A 20,287-nucleotide genomic window follows, 5' to 3' on the forward strand; every position below is an offset into this window, starting at 1 on the left:
TTTCCTCCTGTGCTGCTTCTGTGCAATTTCAGCTTCTCTTGGCAGCCCGTACAGGTGTCTCAGAGTCTGTGGTTTATATTTGTCTCCTGTTTTTTCTGAAAATGGCAGAGAATTTTCCTCTTCGATTTTTTTTTTTCTTTTGTATGATTTCTAGGACAAGAAGGAGGAAAATGCTGTCATCCGTAACCTGGTTTGTACCAGAAATCTGACAACATTTTTAGGAAGACACCCTTGAGAAGTTTTATGCTTCCCATTTTATCATGGTAGACTTTGGTTTTGTTACTCTGATTTTAATGCATTCACCTTCTATAAACATAGTTCACTTTCTCCTCACACCATGTGTGTATAAAACTTGTTTAGTCTATCAGGGGCTTTCTTAGCAAGAGTAAACCATCTCATCTGGGAAAGCATAAAAATAATGTAAAGAGAAGGATAAGCCCAGATGCACGAGAATTCTTCCACTCAGTCAGTCCTGAAATGGAAGCAGGATTATTGCAAACCAACTTATGATGCCTTACCAGCTGCTGAATTGGATCCCGCTTTAACTCTGCAAGATGACAGGATGAACTTATTTTCTTTCATGTAATGAAACCAGGATCTTTCATGGTCAGGAAGAGTGCTGAAGCATTGGGTTTCGTTGACTGCAACAGACCTTAATGGTGTGTAACTCGCTGGGGGGAAATTGTGTGGATCGTATTGTCATTTTGCATCTGTTACTCTGATTAGGATCATTGTAATACATTCAAATTCATTAATGGTGGCTACTTTGGATCCCTAAATAATTAATGGAATCATAGGTGTCTCCCTAAGCAACAACCTTATGGCACTGTATATTAGGCAGGGGTGTGAGCTCAGAATAAACAGCTCTGACACAGCTGCATCTGTTCTTCCAGGCACCTCCTCTTACACCAGCTTTTCTGAGCCAAACCTGGAGAAATGGGCAAAGCCAAGAGTAGAGACGAAAGGAAAGAGTAAAGCAGCGTGATAGTTCAAAATCCGGGATGCCAGGCCCCAACTCATCCTAGTGAATCATAACCCCAACATTTTAGTAGACATCCCAATGATTCTTTTGTGCCCTAAAGCCTGAGACACTTTAAATTAGGGACATTGGTGTTCAGCAGTAAAATTCTCGCCTTCCATGTGGGAGACTCGAGTTTGTTTCCCAGTCAGTCCACCTTATACACAGCTACCACTCTTTGGTCAGTGGAGGCTTGCATTTTGCTATGATGCTGAACAGGTTTCAGAAGTGCTTTCAGACTCAGACAGACTAGGAAGAAAGGCCTGGTGATCTTCTGAAATCAGCCAATGAAACACTTCTATGGATTACAACAGTCTGATCCCTAACCAGTTATGGGGATGGCAATATTTAGTTCCATTGTACATTGGGTCGATGTGAGTCAGGGGCTGGTCAACAGCAGCTACCAACAATGACAACTTTCAGAGAAAGAAAATCAACAAGATGCGGAAAATGTTATGTCGTGAATCCTGGTCTACTGGTATGCTGTAATATTGTGTGTGAATTTTTTCTTACCCTAAATGCCTACTATGGTTCCAAGGTTTTAAAAGAAAAAAATTCTCCTACTTCTGCAATATGGAAAATCTCTTCGCCTAACCCACCCCAACTTAGTTGGTTGCTTCTCTCATTTCAATGCATACTCTTAGGATGAGCAAATTCTTACCATGTTATGCAAAATGTTAGTACTCTAAGACTTTTCTAAGAGCGAACTTAAAGGAATAAAAAAGAAAAGCCAATTTTTTAGGCTACAATTAAAAACGCACACACAATTAACCGTGGAAGTGCTTGTTTCCCCATACCCTGAGGACAACCTATCTTGGCAGATTTTTCAATCTATCTGCATTTCATCAAAGTAGAAGACTATACAAATAAATGGCAGTGACATATCCTGGGGCCTTGAAGAGGCCATGAAAAGATCTAAAAAATCCACACAAATTGCAGGCATTAATAAACATAATGCCCTAGTTAGGAACTGTGGAGTTAATGTATATTTGTAAATGTCTCAAGAGCAGATGGGGAGAGAGAGAGAAAGGAAGGGAGAAAGAAAAGTAGAAACTGAAATGGGGGAGGGGACTAGGAGAAAAGACCTAGAAACTCTAACACAATTTACATCCCAGACATCACTCTGCTGAGGGGAAGGAGCACCGCCCAGGCTGCCTGGAGTGGTTTTCTTCCTGGCTGCAGCTCAGATGCCTTCCATGAAGTAGCCATTGATGTGACCAGTAGCTCCTGCCACTACCATCATTAGAAAAATCAATCAGCAGCATATCAAAGTAACAAAAGAGAAAGAGGACTAGTGCACACTCCAGGTGTCTAAGTTACTATTCACACAGCAAAACGTCATGGACACACTAGGATAGTACATGGCAGGCAAGAGACATCACTTGCAAATGAAAATAAGTAAAATGTTACTAATAGCCTCCATTCATAAGCCTAACTATATGTCAAGCACTTATATTTATTAAAGTGTAATCTTCAAAATAGCAAATGTTTTGTTACACATACTTCATGGCAATAAAATAAGATAAAAAAATTAATCTTCCCAGCAACCTTTCCAGATTACATTCATTTTATTGATAAGAAAACTGAAAATGTAATAAGGCTCATCTACTGAGTAGTGGAGCCAGGATATGAACCAAACATATCTAACTCCAAAATTCATGCTTTTAACCACAATCCTAATACAGAAGATTGTGATATTAAATGACCCAAGAAGCATCAAAAGAAGATGGGGGGGCGGAGCCAAGATGGCGGACTAGGCAGACGCTACCTCGTATCCCTCTTACAACAAAGACACGGAAAAACAAGTGAATCGATCACATACATAACAATATACGAACCCTGAACAACAAACACAGACTTAGAGACGGAGAACGAACTAATACGGGGAAGCAGCGATTGTTTCCAGAGCCTGGAGCCAGCGTACCAGTCAGGTACGGCACAAGCACAGAGAGCTGCTCCACCCCCCTGAACTAACCCCGGGAGGGGGACCAGCCGGTTCCATGGGCGGCGTGGGACACAGCCGATAGGAGAAGTCCCCAGGAGGCAGTGACTGGTCTTGGAGCAGAAAGAGCAGCATCTGAGCCGGGATACCATCCCGCAGGGATTTGGACTGGACGCAGGTACGCCATAAACTCGGAGAGTTGCTCCACCCCCCTGAACTAACCCCGGGAAGGGGACCAGCCGGGTCGCGTGGGCGGTGTGGGACGCAGCCGGTAGGAGAAGTCCCCGGGAGGCAGCGACTGGTATTGGAGCGGGGAGAACAGCATCCCAGCCAGGACTCTCAGTCACGGCACAAGCACGGGGAGCTGCTCCACCCATCTGAACTAACCCCGGGAGGGGGCCCACCTGGTTCACGGGGGCGGCACGGCCACGCGGCTGGAGGGACGAGAAGTCCCCGGGAGGCAGCGACAGATTTTGGAGTCGAGAGTGCACCGTCCCAGTAGGGGAGCCTTGACGCTGGGCGTGGGGCTGGAAGCGGAGGATCTGACCGTGACTCCAGCGGGCCAGACCGCCCGGGGGCAATCTCCACACAGCCAGCACACATAGGCGATGCGCCCGCGGGAATCTCAGATATAATAGTCATTCCAAGCAAGACAAGCAACTCTGGCTATATTCTGAGGTGCTAGTCTCCTAGCTCTCTGTTCCCTCCCCCACCCTCCCCAGGCGGCTTCATTAACATCTGAATAGCCTGAGCCAGAGGGAGAACTCTGATAGGGATCTGACTGCATTTTTTTTTAGCGGATTTTCTGGAAAAACTAGTTTCCCAGTGATGGCTCGGAGACAACAATCCATATCAAACCACTTAAAGAAGCAGACCGTGACAGCTTCTCCAACCCCCCAAACAAAAGAATCAAAATCTTTCCCAAATGAAGAGACAATCTTGGAATTATCAGATACAGAATATAAAAAACTAATTTACAGAATGCTTAATGATATCACAAAGGAAATTAGGATAACTGCAGAAAAAGCCAAGGAACACACTGATAAAACTGTTGAAGAACTCAAAAAGATTATTCAAGAACATACTGGAAAAATTAATAAGTTGCAAGAATCCATAGAGAGACAACATGTAGAAATCCAAAAGATTAACAATAAAATAACAGAATTAGACAACGCACTAGGAAGTCAGAGGAGCAGACTCGAGCAATTAGAATGCAGACTGGGACATCTGGAAGACCAGGGAATCAACACCAACATAGCTGAAAAAAAAATCAGATAAAAGAATTAAAAAAAATGAAGAAACCCTAAGAATTATGTGGGACTCTATCAAGAAGGATAACCTGCGGGTGATTGGAGTCCCAGAACAGGGAGGGGGGACAGAAAACACAGAGAAAATAGTTGAAGAACTCCTGACAGAAAACTTCCCTGACTTCATGAAAGACGAAAAGATAGCTATCCAAGATGCTCATCGAACCCCATTTAAGATTGATACAAAAAGAAAAACACCAAGACATATTATCATCAAACTCACCAAAACCAAAGATAAACAGAAAATTTTAAAAGCAGCCAGGGAGAAAAGAAAGGTTTCCTTCAAGGGAGAATCAGTAAGAATATGTTCTGACTACTCAGCAGAAACCATGCAGGCAAGAAGGGAATGGGACGACATATACAGAACACTGAAGGAGAAAAACTGCCAGCCAAGGATCATATATCCAGCCAAACTCTCTCTGAAATATGAAGGCGAAATTAAGATATTTACAGACAAACACAAGTTTAGAGAATTTGCAAAAACCAAACCAAAGCTACAAGAAATACTAAAGGATATAGTTTGGTCAGAGAACCAATAATATTAGATATCAGCACAACACAGGGTCACAAAACAGATCGTCCTGATATCAACTCAAATAGGGAAATCACAAAAACAAACAAATTAAGATTAATTAAAAAAAAATACACATAACAAGGAATCATGGAAGTCAATAGGTAAAAGATCACAATAATCAAAAAGAGGGACTAAATACAGGAGGCATTGAACTGCCATATGGAGAGTGATACAAGGCGATATAGAACAATAGAAGTTAGGTTTTTACTTAGAAAAATAGGGGTAAATAATAAGGTAACCACAAAAAGGTATAATAACTCTATAACTCAAGATAAAAACCAAGAAAAACGTAACGACTCAACTAACATAAAGTCAAGCACTATGAAAATGAGGATCTCACAATTTACTAAGAAAAACGCCTCAGCACAAAAAAGTATGTGGAAAAATGAAATTGTCAACAACACACATAAAAAGGCATCAAAATGACAGCACTAAAAACTTATTTATCTATAATTACCCTGAATGTAAATGGACTAAATGCACCAATAAAGAGACAGAGAGTCACAGACTGGATAAAGAAACACGATCCATCTATATGCTGCCTACAAGAGACACACCTTAGACTTAGAGACACAAACAAACTAAAACTCAAAGGATGGAAAAAAGTATATCAAGCAAACAATAAGCAAAAAAGAAGAGGAGTAGCAATATTAATATCTGACAAAATAGACTTTAGACTTAAATCCACCACAAAGGATAAAGAAGGACACTACATAATGATAAAAGGGACAATTGATCAGGAAGACATAACCATATTAAATATTTACGCACCCAATGACAGGGCTGCAAGATACATAAATCAAATTTTAACAGAATTGAAAAGCGAGATAGATACCTCCACAATTATAGTAGGAGACTTCAACACACCACTTTCGGAGGACAGGACATCCAGTAAGAAGCTCAACAGAGACACGGAAGATCTAATTACAACAATCAACCAACTTGACCTCATTGACTTATACAGAACTCTCCACCCAACTGCTGCAAAATATACTTTTTTTTCTAGCGCACATGGAACATTCTCTAGAATAGACCACATATTAGGTCATAAAACAAACCTTTGCAGAGTCCAAAACATCGAAATATTACAAAGCATCTTCTCAGACCACAAGGCAATAAAACTAGAGATCAATAACAGAAAAACTAGGGAAAAGAAATCAAATACTTGGAAAATGAACAATACCCTCCTGAAAAAACTCTGGGTTATAGAAGACATCAAGGAGGGAATAAGGAAATTCATAGAAAGCAACGAGAATGAAAATACTTCCTATCAAAACCTCTGGGACACAGCAAAAGCAGTGCTCAGAGGCCAATTTATATCAATAAATGCACACATACAAAAAGAAGAAAGAGCCAAAATCAGAGAACTGTCCCTACAACTTGAACAAATAGAAAGTGAGCAACAAAAGAATCCATCAGGCACCAGAAGAAAACAAATAATAAAAATTAGAGCTGAACTAAATGAATTAGAGAACAGAAAAACAATCGAAAGAATTAACAAAGCCAAAAGCTGGTTCTTTGAAAAAATTAACAAAATTGATAAACCATTGGCTAGACTGACTAAAGACATACAGGAAAGGAAACAAATAACCCGAATAAGAAATGAGAAGGACCACATCACAACAGAAGCAAATGAAATTAAAAGAATCATTTCAGATTATTATGAAAAATTGTACTCTAACAAATTTGCAAACCTAGAAGAAATGGATGAATTCCTGGAAAAACACTACCTACCTAAACTAACACATTCAGAAGTAGAACAACTAAATAGACCCATAACAAAAAAAGAGATTGAAACAGTAATCAAAAAACTCCCAACAAAAAAAAGCCCTGGCCCGGACGGCTTCACTGCAGAGTTCTACCAAACTTTCAGAGAAGAATTAACACCACTACTACTAAAGGTATTCCAAAGCATAGAAAATGACGGAATACTACCCAACTCATTCTATGAAGCCACCATCTCCCTGATACCAAAACCAGGTAAAGACATTACAAAAAAAGAAAATTATAGACCTATATCCCTCATGAACATTGATGCAAAAATCCTCAACAAAATTCTAGCCAATAGAATCCAACAACACATCAAAAAAATAATTCACCCTGATCAAGTGGGATTTATACCAGGTATGCAAGGCTGGTTTAATATCAGAAAAACCATTAATGTAATCCATCACATGAATAAAACAAAAGACAAAAACCACATGATCTTATCAATTGATGCAGAAAAGGCATTTGACAAAGTCCAACACCCATTCATGATAAAAACTCTTACCAAAATAGGAATTGAAGGAAAATTCCTCAACATAATAAAGGGCATCTATGCAAAGGCAACAGCCAATATCACTCTAAATGGAGAGAACCTGAAAGCATTTCCCTTGAGAACGGGAACCAGACAAGGATGCCCTTTATCACCGCTCTTATTCAACATCGTGTTGGAAGTCTTAGCCAGGGCAGTTAGGCTAGACAAAGAAATAAAAGGTATCCGGATTGGCAAGGAAGAAGTAAAGTTATCAATATTTGCAGATGACATGATTATATACACAGAAAACCCTAAGGAATCCTCCAGAAAACTACTGAAACTAATAGAAGAGTTTGGCAGAGTCTCAGGTTATAAAATAAACATACAAAAATCACTTGGATTCCTCTACATCAACAAAAAGAACACCGAAGAGGAAATAACCAAATCAATACCATTCACAGTAGCCCCCAAGAAGATAAGATACTTAGGAATAAATCTTACCAAGGATGTAAAAGACCTATACAAAGAAAACTACAAAGCTCTACTACAAGAAATTCAAAAGGACATACTTAAGTGGAAAAACATACCTTGCTCATGGATAGGAAGACTTAACATAGTAAAAATGTCTATTCTACCAAAAGCCATCTATACATTTAACGCACTTCCGATCCAAATTCCAATGTCATATTTTAAGGGGATAGAGAAACAAATCACCAATCTCATATGGAAGGGAAAGAAGCCCCGGATAAGCAAAGCACTACTGAAAAAGAAGAAGAAAGTGGGAGGCCTCACCTTACCTGACTTCAGAACCTATTATACAGCCACAGTAGTCAAAACAGCCTGGTATTGGTACAACAACAGACACATAGACCAATGGAACAGAATTGAGAACCCAGACATAGATCCATCCACGTATGAGCAGCTGATATTTGACAAAGGACCAGTGTCAATTAACTGGGGAAAAGATAGCCTTTTTAACAAATGGTGCTGGCATAACTGGATATCCATTTGCAAAAAAATGAAACAGGACCCATACCTCACACCATGCACAAAAACTAACTCCAAGTGGATCAAAGACCGAAACATAAACACTAAAACGATAAAGATCATGGAAGAAAAAATTGGGACTACCCTAGGAGCCCTAATACAAGGTATAAACAGAATACAAAACATTACCAAAAATGATGAAGAGAAACCAGATAACTGGGAGCTCCTAAAAATCAAACACCTATGCTCATCTAAAGACTTCACCAAAAGAGTAAAAAGACCACCTACAGATTGGGAAAGAATTTTCAGCTCTGACATCTCCGACCAGCGCCTGATCTCTAAAATCTACGTGATTCTGTCAAAACTCAACCACAAAAAGACAAACAACCCAATCAAGAAGTGGGCAAAGGATATGAACACACATTTCACTAAAGAAGATATTCAGGCAGCCAACAGATACATGAGAAAATGCTCTCGATCATTAGCCATTAGAGAAATGCAAATTAAAACTACGATGAGATTCCATCTCACACCAGCAAGGCTGACATTAATCCAAAAAACACAAAATAATAAATGTTGGAGAGGCTGCGGAGAGATTGGAACTCTCATACACTGCTGGTGGGAATGTAAAATGGTACAACCACTTTGGAAATCTATCTGGCGTTATCTTAAACAGTTAGAAATAGAATTACCATACAACCCAGAAATCCCACTCCTCGGAATATACCCTAGAGATACAAGAGCCTTCATACAAACAGATATATGCACACCCATGTTTATTGCAGCTCTGTTTACAATAGCAAAAAGTTGGAAGCAACCAAGGTGTCCATCAACAGATGAATGGGTAAATAAATTGTGGTATATTCACACAATGGAATACTACGCATCGATAAGGAACAGTGACGAATCTCTGAAACATTTCATAACATGGAGGAACCTGGAAGGCATTATGCTGAGCGAAATTAGTCAGAGGCAAAAGGACAAATATTGTATAAGACCACTATTATAAGATCTTGAGAAATAGTAAACCTGAGAAGAACACATACTTTTGTGGTTACGAGGCGGGGAGGGAGGGAGGGTGGGAGAGGGTTTTTTATTGATTAATCAGTAGATAAGAACTGCTTTAGGTGAAGGGGAAGACAATACTCAATACATGGAAGGTCAGCTCAATTGGACTGGACCAAAAGCAAAGAAGTTTCCGGGATAAAATGAATGCTTCAAAGGTCAGCGGAGCAAGCGTGGGGGTCTGGGGAACATGGTTTGCGGGGACTTCTAAGTCAATTGGCAAAATAATTCTATTGTGAAAACATTCTGCATCCCACTTTGAAATGTGGTGTCTGGGGTCTTAAATGCTAACAAGCGGCCATCTAAGATGCAGCAATTGGTCTCAACCCACCTGGAGCAAAGGAAAATGAAGAACACCAAACCCACACGGCAACTAAGAGCCCAAGAGACAGAAAGGGCCACATGAACCAGAGACCTACATCATCCTGAGACCAGAAGAACTAGTTGGTGCCCGGCCACAATCGATGACTGCCCTGACAGGGAGCACAGCAGAGGACCCCTGAGGGAGCAGGAGATCAGTGGGATGCAGACCCCAAATTCTCATAAAAAGACCAAACTTAATGGTCTGACTGAGACTTGAGGAATCCCGGTGGCCATGCTCCCCAGACCTTCTGTTGACACAGGACAGGAACCATCCCCGAAGACAACTCATCAGAAATGAAAGGGACTGGTCAGCGGGTGGGAGAGAGATGCTGATGAAGAGTGAGCTAATTATATCAGGTGGACACTTGAGATTGTGTTGGCAACTCTTGTCTGGAGGGGGGATGGGAGGATAGAGAGAGAGGGAAGCCGGCAAAATTGTCAAGAAAGGAGAGACTGAAAGGGCTGACTCAAGACGGGGAGAGTAAGTGGGAGTAGGGAGTGAGATGTATGTAAACTTATATGTGACAGACTGATTGGATTTGTAAACGTTCACTTGAAGCTTAATAAAAGTTATTAAAAAAAAAAAAAAAAGAAGATGGAAGTAACACATAGAGTCACTATGCCAAAAAGAATTGGTTAACATTCAACCATTTGGGGAGGTAGCATATGATCAGGAACGGATGGTACTGAAGGAAGAAGTCCAAGCTACACAGAAAGAATTGGCAAAAAACAAGACTCCAAGAATTGGTAGAATACCAGTTGAGATGTTTCAACAAATAGAAGCAGCACTGGAAGTACTCACTCATCTATGGCAAGAAATTTGGAAGACAGCTACCTGGCCAACTGACTGGAAGAGATCCATATTTATGACTACTCCCAAGAAAGGTGATCCAACCAAATGCATAAATTATCAAACAATATCATTAATATCACACACAAGTAAAATTTTGCTGGAGATCATTCAAAAGCTGTATATTGACAGGGAACTGCCAGTGTTCAAGCCAGATTCAGAAGAGGATGTGGAACCAGGGATATCACTGTTGATGTCAGATGGATCCTGGCTGAAAACAGAGAATACCAGAAAAATATTTACCTGTGTTTCATTGATTATGCAAAGGAATTTGACTGCGTGAATCATAACAAATTATGGATAATATTGCCAAGAATGGGAATTCCAGAACAATTAATTGTGATCGTGGGGAACCTGTACATAGATCAAGAGGCAGTCATTCAAATAGAACAAGGGGATACTGTGTGGTTTAAAGTCAGGAAAGGTGTGCATCAGGGTTGTATCCTTTCACCATACCTATTTAATCTGTATGCTGAGCAAATAACCCGAGAAGCTGTACTCTATGAAGAATGCAGCATCATGATTGAAAGAAGACTTATTAACAACCTGCATTATGCAGATGCCACAACTTTGCTTGCTGAAAGTGAAGAGAACTTGAAGCACTTACTGATGAAGATCCAAGACCACAGCCTTCAATATGGATTACTTCTTAATGTGAACAAAAATCTTCTCAACTGGACCAATAAGCAATATTGTGATAAATGGAGAAAAGATTGACATTGTCAAGGATTTCATTTTACTTGGATCCACAATCAACACCCATGGAAGCAGCAGTCAAGAAAGCAAAAGACGCATTGCATTGGGCAAATCTGCTGCAAAAGACATCTTTAAAAGTGTTGAAAAGCAAAGATGTCTAAGATTAAGGTGCACCTGACCCAAGTCATGGTATTTTCAGTTGCCTTATATGTGCGAGAAAGCTGTATGATGAATAAGGAAGACCAAAGGGCAATCGACACCTTTGAATTGTGGTGTTGGAGAAAAATATTGAATATACCATGGACTGCCAAAACAATGAAGAAATCTGTCTTGAAAGTACAACGAGAATGCTCCTTAGAACCAAAGATGGCAAAACTACGTCTCACATACCTTGGACATGTTATTAGGAGGGACTAGTCCCTGGAGAAGGACATCAAGCTTGGTAAAGTGGAGGGTCATCAAAAAAGCGGAAGACCTTCAATGAGATGGATTGACACAGTGGCTGCAACGATGGGCTCAAACATAGCAACGATCGTGAGGATGACACAGGACTGTGCAGTGTTTCATTTTGCTGTACATGGGGTCTCTATGAATCATAGCAGACTCAATGGCATCTAACAACAATAATAGTACAGAAGATGCTATATTCCTTCACTGGCATAGGGCTGAAAGCTACCCCTCTGGTAAGATACACAGGAGAAAAGAGTCTGCATCTCTGAGTCTCATCAGTTTGGCTCGGTGAGAGACTTTCAGAGATCTAAGGCAACTAAACTGATTTTGGATATGGTATAACACAATTTCTTAAAATGTTGTCTTGACACAATTTGGAGGCCCTAGCTGGAGGCTAGTCCATTCCCCTTCTTGAGCACTGATTAAGTTCACTCTACAATCACTCCCCTTATTGGGTTCTCACACCCCTGGACCACTATAAAAAAAAAACACTATGCACCCGTCCTAATCACCCTGGAGCCAGGAAGCAACGACTAGGGTTGGCCCCTATGCCCCCTTAGCCCACAGAATTACTCAAAATGCCCAGTCCCCAGGAAGTCCATACAACCTATCTAACCCCACCGTGCTTGCTATACATAAGGCCACTCCTACAATTCCACCTGGTTGTTACTTGTCCCCAGGTGCAACCCCCTGTGTGGCCCTGCCTCTTGGTGTGCTATGCCTCCCTGTCTCTGGGACCTGTGAGTACAGTAAACCTAGTTACCTTTAATGGCCTCCTTGCCTCCTCTTTCCCCTGCTGCACCTGATTTACCATCATATGAATTTGTTACCTCACATGAGCAGCACAGCTGACCTTCTGGATGAGGGCTGAGACCAGAGGTGAAAAATCCCTGGTTCAGTTGAGGCCATAAATTGTTGTTGTTGTTAGCTGCCGTCAAGTCAGTTCTCGACTCATGACAACCCCTTGTGCAATGAAACCAAATGCTGCTCAGTCCTGCGACATCCCCATGAACAGTTTCAGATCAGACCTTTGAGATCCTTAGGGTTTTCACTGACTAATTTTTGGAAGTAAACCACCAGGTCTTTCTTCCTAGTCCATCTTAGTCTAGAAGCTCCACTGAAACATGTTCAGACCATATGTTGCATGTAGACAATAAATATTCATTAGTTACATGATTTAATTGTATCTCCATCACTTCTGTATGTTTTTAATGTTAAACAAAATATAAGCAGCCTTGGTGATGAAATGGTTAAGTGTTCAGCTGCTAATTGAAAGGTCGGAGGTTTGAACCCACCTAGTGGCTCTGTGAGAGAAAGACCTGACTATCTGCTTCCGTAAAGATTACAGCCAAGAAAACCCTATGGGTCAGTTCTACTCTTTCGCAGGGGGTTGCCATGAGTCTGAATCTACTCGATTGTACCCAAAAACAACAAACATATATTGCCTGGCACATAGTAAGTGTCCAATAAATCCATGATGAACAAGTAAATAAATACAAGAACTGATAAATGAATGAACCCATTTATAAAGAAATAAGCATCCCCAAACTTACCTGTAGGAAAAATCACTGCATTCAGATCAATACACCAACCTTGCCATTATCAACCCTTTTTGCCAGACCTAGGTCCCACACTTAAGCACAAGTAAAGGGGGTATAGTTATTGCCATGGCTGCTTGTAGAACAATGTGCTGAGAGCAGCGATAACTGTAGCCCAGGCCATGGGCATTCCCAGGCAATGACTCAGATACCATTTTGTCTATGGCCATTAGTCTTTGGCATTTCCTTGCACTGCCCTTTCACTGCCAGAATCAATCTGGACTTTTAATCATTTGCTCTTTGACCTGAAGCATATGGATTTACAGCATACTTTGCAGGGCTATGGAATCTCTGTCTTGGATTTTCCATAGTTTAAGATCAGTTTTACCTAATCAGAGCTAATTAGAGATCAACAAAATCTTCCAATCTCTATATCCTCAAAGTAAACCAAACCTATTGCTGTGGAGTCAATTCTGACTCATAGTGGCCCTGTAGGACAGAGTAGAACTGTCCCCAGAGGATTTCCAAGGCTATAAATCTATACGGAGGCAGACTGTCACATCTTTCTCCCACAGAGCAGCTGGTGAGTTCAAATTGCTAACCTTACCATTAGCAGCCCAGCACTTAACAACTGTGCCACCAGGGCTCTTCAATCTCTATATAAAATAAATAAATAAACCAAACCCACTGCACCCAAGTCAAGTCAATTCTGACTCATAGCGACCTCATATAGCACCTCTGAAACTATTTGAAACCTACACAATTTTTACTGCCTCCTTTACTGTGAGACCAGAAGAACTGGATGGTGTCCGGCTGCCATTATTGAAATTTTGATGAAAGATTCTATAGAAGACTCTTGATCAAAAGGAAGAAAATGCAGAATAGAACTTCAAAGTCTCATGGACCCCAGAGTTCCTAGAGCCATAAATGTTGGATGAACCCCTGAAACTATTGCCCTGAGATAATCTTTAAACCTTAAGACAAAAATATTCCCTGAAGTCTTCTTAAAACCTAACGATAAAAAAGATAGTTTAGCTTAATTAGTAAAAAATGTCTGCCCTGAGCATTATGCTCTTTTAATTTAAGAACTATCTATATGGACTGGATGGTGCCGGGCTATGGCTGCCCTGGCAGGGAGCACAGCAGAGAACCCCTCAGGGAGCAGGAGAGCAGTGGGATGTAGACCCCAAGTTCTCACGAAAGGACCAGACTTGGTGGTCTGACTGAGACTGGAGGGACCCCAGTGGTCATGGCCCTCAGATCCTCTGTTGGCCCAGGACAGGGGCCATTCCCGAAGCCAGCTCTTCAGACATGGATTGGACTGGACAATGGGTTGGAGAGGGATGCTGGTGAGGAGTGAGCTTCTTGGATCAGGTGGACAGTTGAGACTGTGTTGGCATCTCCTGCCTGGAGGGGAGATGAGAGGGTAGAGGGGTTAGAAGCTGGCAACACGAAAAGAGAGAGTAGAGGGAGAGAGCAGACTGTCTCATTAGGGGGAGAGTAATTGGGAGTATGTAGCGAAGTGTATGTGGGTTTTTGTGTGGGAGACTGACGATTTGTGGACTTTCACTTAAAGCACAGTAAAAATTATTTAAAAAAACCTATCTATATGGGATCAAATTGACCATAGCAACTCAAAAGATTAGATAGGAACTTTAGAGGGTAGTGAATTTATACTAATGGAGATGGAACAACTCAGAAAAGAGGGTGAGAATGGTCACACAACTCAGAGAATGTAATCAATGCCACTAAATGGTACATGCAGAAACTGTTAAATTGGTGTGTATTTTGCTCCGTACATCTCAACAACAACAAAATAAATAAAATTACATTAAAAAACCTACACAATTTTCAACTGAGTTGGAGTTCATTTCATAAGTGAGTATAGGAAAGACCCGTGTTTACCAAATGGATTCTTTCATTGTGCCTTAATGATGGAAAGCAAAGGACGAGAAGTTAGATCTCCTAAGTTCCAAACATGTTTTTCCCACTACTGACTGAACAAATCACTGAGCCACTGTATGTCTCAGTTTGCCCAACTAAAAAGTGAAGTGTTGAACTCTCTGTAGTTCCGTAAACACACATGTGCCTTATTATTATATAGTGAAACGTGTGAGAGCTGGAACTCAACAGGACTGCCTTGTTTTTCTGGGTCTCACAAGTTTTCCACCTTTGACAGGGTGCAGTCTTACCACGTTTCTATCTCTCCTCTTAATGAAAAATATTTGAGTTTTCCTTCTCTGGCAGGTTGCTGCCTTACACAGGTTCTGGCTTTCACAGGTTTTCTGTAGTTCATCTTATTCCGTAAGTTTGCCTTGTTCATCAACAAGCTTGTGAATTACTTGCGGCTTTGTCCTAAACTTTCTTCTGTCGTCTCGTCCATGACTCCTAGAGCACCATCAAACATACAGTAAACTGATTGGCCTTCAACCTGACTGAAATAAATCAAGGTTCCCCGTGATTCCCCACCAAGAATGTGAAAAACCTTCACAATTTTTATGTAAAGAACAGTCTTCAGTAAACAGAACGATATGCTGCATTAATTTTGGTTTTTCTTCCCTGTTTTATTTCTCAGATATTTGTGATCACTTAAGTGTGTGTGAGCGTGTGTGTATGTAGATATATATACATATATATATATATATAAAACAATCTAGGCTTCTTACACTCTTGATTGGTTAACAATTCTAATTACCCCAAGTGAAATTTCCATCGAAAATGGAAAACACTTGATTTCTGTTTGCACTGAGTGTTTTAAAATGCATGACAATTAACAAATGAGCCACATGCCATCCCTTCCTGTAACTAATGCACTGCAAGCCAGGTTCATCAATTACAGCGAGGATGCGCTATCCATATTACCAAACCTCCAGGTTTCTTAGACTTCCATTTCTCTTTTTCTTTTGCTCTCTCATTCTCTTTCTAGGTGTTCTATTCATAAATTGTTGCCAGCAAATTACAGCAAAGGTGTCTCCATTCTCTATCGCCACTTTGCAATCTATACTTAACTACAGCATAACGGCAATAGAAGCCATCACTAACAGAGCCAACCCCAGTCTTCTATATCTGCAACTACAGCTTGGGAAGAATCTTGTAGCAGGGTGTTCCATGCTAGATTTAATGTGAATGTTGTAGTCTGAAGTGAAAATTATTTGTACAGCTGGAATATAACATTTGCATAAATTACAATTAACAGGGAAAATATAATCACAAATTTTCAACTTAATTTGAATGGTTTTTAAAATGCTCATTTGGCATAAGCAACAGCTTGCAGCCAAACAGAAGACACTCTCAGAGTTGCATCTCTTTGTCTGGGTAGCCATAGTGAGCTCATTTTGAAGGGCTCTGTTTAAGCCCTGAATCCCAACAGTATCCAGCATTGAGAACCGAAGGTACCAGGCAGTGTTTGTTTTGAAAATAGGATTACAACATACACAGTGATTCATAAATATTTGCATCTTTTAATTGTTTCTAAAAATGAAGTGGCAACACACAGGAGCATTCTTTCTCCCGCAGAGTGAACGAGCCCTGGGATTTTAAAGAGTCTCATTCCTTCTCAGTTCTCAGATCTGAGCTCTTTGGTCACATCTCCTGTACGATGTTTTCCTCATATCAGAATGTCTTTAATGGCTCCAGTTTCTGATTTGCCCCCTTTCCTCCTTAATTACATGCCTTTTTCTTAACAGCTACTTCACACTGAAGGCATGTCATTCTTCCCCGAAACGGGTTCAGCTAGGTGTCCAAGGACTGAGTCCATTCATTTGTTTGTTTTTGCATTTTCTTTTCTAAGAAGCAGAGGAATCTTTTTATTATTCTCAGACATGAGAATCAAAATTTTCATAAAATACTTTGCACAAGCACATTTACATGAAGCACTGCTTCCCGAAAAGGCATGAGAACTGAGATTATTATGTAACATGCATTGTGTCACTTCAATGAGTTTTTAAAAAGGGAGGAAAAGGAGAAAATTGTTCCATTCAATCTTTCCTTGAAAAAAAGATGCTTCAAAAAGACATAGAAACTAAAAAAATATTATTACTCTGAATTACACTTAACTGTGCCTTTCTGTTTTTCTAATCCTTCTTTTCACAGGTATCTTCCAAAAATGAGATGCCATAAGATGCTCTTTTAAAAAATGAATCATGAAAGCAGGTCTTTTGTTCTATTTGCCTTGGAATCTGAAACAGAAATTCTGTGGCAGGCAGAAAAACATGAAGTAATCATATAACCTTGCTTTATTGTTTTCCTGAGCGATTGCTAAGGTGCTCAGTCAGATGAAAGTATTATTAAGTAGCACAATTTTTTTTAATCATAGCACCACTGTTTATTAAGAAATAACAAATACTGGACAATGAAAAGACCACACCACCTTCAATCAATGCACAGCTACTTAGAATGACTTGCTAAAACTACCTACATCATGCTCTTTTGTAAAACAGACCTACGATAATCTCATCATTCAAAACTGGGACATAAATGTAATAAATACATATAAAATCAATTTATACTGAAAAATTTTCAGGATTTTAATCAATTTTATCCTGGGGCTTTTAGGCTCCTGACTACCTTTCTGGCCCACCAGCTTTTCCATGTCTTTCCTCTTTGATGCAGAGGGGATAATTGTATCAGACCCTAAATTTGTATTCAGAGTCATAAGCTAGAAGCAGGTCATTTCCTAGAATGGTATTTCCTAAACAATGGAATATTTACCACTGGTGAGATCATTTTAGTTGCCATAAATACAAAGAATTTAATTATCTATTTTAAAAAATATATATATATAATGACCACATCACACTTGTGATTTTGCCAATTTTATTACTTAGAATAAGGACCCCTGGTGGTGCAAATGGTTAAGAGCTCAGCCACTAACTGATAGGTTGGCAGTTCAAACCCCCTCAGCAGCTCAGGAGAGAGATCTGGTGGTCTGCCTCCAAGGAAACTCTATGGGGACAGTTCTCTGTCACATGGTGTTGCTGTGAATCCAAATTGACTTGACAGCACCTAACAGCAACACGACTTAGAATAAAGCTAACTAAGTTTCATTTCAAATATATTTAAAGAGAAATATTGAGAAAATAATAGCATGGATGGTATGCAGACATAGCAAAAATAATCAAAAAGGTATGTAAATCATGAAAGTTTAGAAAACAGTGTTCTAGAGAATACCCATTTCATCTCCACCAGGGGATAAGTTCTTTAAAAAAAAAAAAAAAAAAAGTACTTCACCATATGCACACCTATGTTCATTCCAACATAATTCACAGTAGCAAAAAGATGGATACAACCTAAGTGGCCATCAACAGATGAATGGATAAAAAAACTGTGGTACATACATACAACGGAATACTAGGTAACTAAAGGAATAATGAGGTGTCCACAAAACACAACATGGATGAATCCGGAGGACATTATACTAAGTGAAATAAGTCAATCGCAAAAAGACAAATATTGTATGGCCCAACGATTATGAAAAGTCAAGAATAGATATATACACAGAAAGCAAAGTTCTTTGATAGTTACCAGGTACGGGAGGCAAAAGGAGGGGAAATCACCTTCTAGACGGGAGACACTTGTTCCCTTTAGTGATAGGGAAGGCAATCCCAAATATGAGTGAATCAGCACAACTTGATCAAGGTAAATAAAGACACAAAGAAGTACACAAGAAAAAGTAACACTTTCAATAAATCCTATAACATATACACTTTTGCAACAACAGTAAAAACAACCAAAAAATATGGTGTGGTTATGCAATAGATGTGGATGTATATACACGTATAGGAAGGCATATGGGGGTAAATGCACAATGCAAACATAGGTATATCTGTAGGCATGTTTGTCTGGGCTGCATATATATCCAAATACATAACAAACCACATAGGGGGGCACTATTATGGAGACTTCCTAGACATATCCAAACAACTCATGGGATAGGTTTACTGGGTTTGAAGGCCTAGGACCATAGTCTTGTGGGACAATTCAGTCAATTGGCATAACATAGTTTATAATGTTCTACATCCTGGTATGGTGAGCAGCATATGTGGTCTTAAAAGCTTGCAAGTGGCCATCTAAGATACAACTATTGATCTCTACTAGTATGAAACAAAAGACAAAGAAGGAAATCAAAGCCTCAAAGAAGAAATTATGGTCCATGAGACTAACAGCCCATACGAATCACAGCTTCTTCTAACGTGAGACCAGAAGAACTAGATGGTGCCAGGCTACCACTACCGACTGTTCTGATCAGGGACACAATAGAAGGTCTCAGATAGAATGGGAGAAAAATGAAGAACAAAACTCAAATTCACAAAAATGTCCATACCTACTAGGCCGACAGAGATACAAGGAACCCCTGAGACTATCACCCAAAGATAACCTTTGAATTTGGGTTTGAAGCTCTTTCTGCAGGTCAACTTTCAGCCAGATAATAGATTGGCTTATAATATGGACACTACCACCCATGAGTAATGGCTCCCTTAAGTAATTAACTATTTGACACCAAACAGTCAACATTAACCCAAAAGCAAAGATAAGAAGGCAAAGTAGGGAAGGGAAGTAAGATCAATGGAAACAGAACAAGTAGAATGGAAATAATAAGAATGCTGATGCTTTGTTAAAATTATAACCAATGGCACATGTCTTAGTTATCCAGTGCTGCTGTAATAGAAATATCACAAGGCGATAGCTTTAACAAACAGAAATTCATTCTCCTACAGTCTAGGAGGCTAGAAGTCTGAATCCAGGATGCAGCTCCAGGGGAAGGCTTTCTTTCTTAGTCAGCTCTGGGGGAAGGTCCTTGTCATCAATCTTCCTCTGGTATAAGAGCTTCTCAGTGCAGGGACCCTGAGTACAAAGGACACTCGTGCTCCTGGCTCTTCTTGCTTGGTTGTAATGAGATTCCCTTGTCTCTCTGTTCACTTCTCTCTTTTATCTCTCTATTCACTTCTCTCTTTTATCTCTCTATTCACTTCTCTCTTTTATCTCTCAAAAGAGATTGACTCAAGATACAACCTAATCTTGTAGATTGAGTCTTGCCTCATTAACATAACTGCTTCTAATCCCACCTCATTAGCATCATAGAGGTAGGATTTACAACACACAGGAAATTCACATCAGATGACAAAATGGTGGACAATCACACAATACTGAGAATCTTGGCCTGACCAAGTTGACACACATTTTTGGGGGACACAATTCAGTCCACAACAGCACAGAACAAGTTGTACAAAAATTGTTAAGGGGGAACCTAATCTGCTGC

The 20,287-nt window shown here is 40.1% G+C and overlaps 1 protein-coding gene across 2 annotated transcripts in view; it reads right to left on the reverse strand.

Annotated features, from left to right (window-relative positions):
• The window catches only part of RWDD3 (RWD domain containing 3), a 171,100-nt gene that overhangs the window by 45,837 nt on the left and 104,976 nt on the right, over window positions 1–20,287 (reverse strand). The window contains exon 5 of one of the 2 annotated variants that reach the window (XR_007516697.1): window positions 15,400–15,417. The exons of the other annotated variant lie outside the window; for it this stretch is intronic. The gene's annotated coding sequence lies outside the window, so the exon portion shown is untranslated. Of the gene's footprint in view, window positions 1–15,399; window positions 15,418–20,287 lie in introns of those variants that run through there. 2 annotated transcript variants of the gene reach the window in all.

The sequence above is a fragment of the Elephas maximus genome, chromosome 3 (assembly GCF_024166365.1).
Source record: "Elephas maximus indicus isolate mEleMax1 chromosome 3, mEleMax1 primary haplotype, whole genome shotgun sequence".
In the NCBI taxonomy this organism is placed as follows: domain Eukaryota; kingdom Metazoa; phylum Chordata; class Mammalia; order Proboscidea; family Elephantidae; genus Elephas; species Elephas maximus.